Source organism: Bison bison, unplaced genomic scaffold (genome assembly GCF_000754665.1).
Source record: "Bison bison bison isolate TAMUID 2011002044 unplaced genomic scaffold, Bison_UMD1.0 scf7180017864324, whole genome shotgun sequence".
NCBI lineage: Eukaryota > Metazoa > Chordata > Mammalia > Artiodactyla > Bovidae > Bison > Bison bison.
Genome location: NW_011494896.1, coordinates 10,179,359 through 10,179,994, shown reverse-complemented (window position 1 = coordinate 10,179,994; position 636 = coordinate 10,179,359). Strand labels below are relative to the sequence as shown.

At 39.3% G+C, this 636-nt stretch overlaps 1 protein-coding gene across 1 annotated transcript in view; it reads right to left on the bottom strand.

The window, feature by feature from the left end:
* TENM4 (teneurin transmembrane protein 4) overlaps window positions 1-636 on the bottom strand; it is an 858,900-nt gene that overhangs the window by 45,386 nt on the left and 812,878 nt on the right. The window lies entirely within an intron of this gene.

Here is a 636-nt window from a genome sequence, read left to right as displayed (position 1 = left end):
CCGCATGTGTGTCTCTGAATTACCGCATTCCTCTTCATTACAGAGGATGACCATACCCTTTCTCTCTGGGTGTGTATCTCTGCCCTGCTTCTGAGTCAGATAAACAAACTCTTTTCCTGTGTGCTCTCCCAGACATTATGTTGTGTCTCTAATAATAAACTTTCTGTTTTTATAGTTTTTGCCTCCTTGAAACATTCTTGCTTTCAAACTGCGGCAAGAGTCAGGGCCACTGTACTTCTAGCCTCTAATCCCTGGTTTTCTAGTGACTAGGATTCCTGGTTTTCATCCAGGCTACCCAGGTTCAATCCCAGGGCAGGGAGCTGAGATCTTTCTTCAGGACCTCACACTGCTGTTTCTCTGAGATCAATTTGGCAGCATCAAATGCCTTGTTTCTTATTAACGACCTTGACTCATAAAATAAAGATTTATGACTGTATAATGAGAAGGGAGGCATCTAATGCACTTCATAAATTCCATCCAAAATGTTAAAAGTGAAAGAAAAAGTTTTGAATTATAAAGATGTGGACGTGTGAAGTGAGTTAGAAAGAGAAAGATAAATACTGTATTCTAACACATATATACGGAATCTAGAAAAATGGTACTGAAGAATTTATTTACAGGGCAACAGTGGAGAAA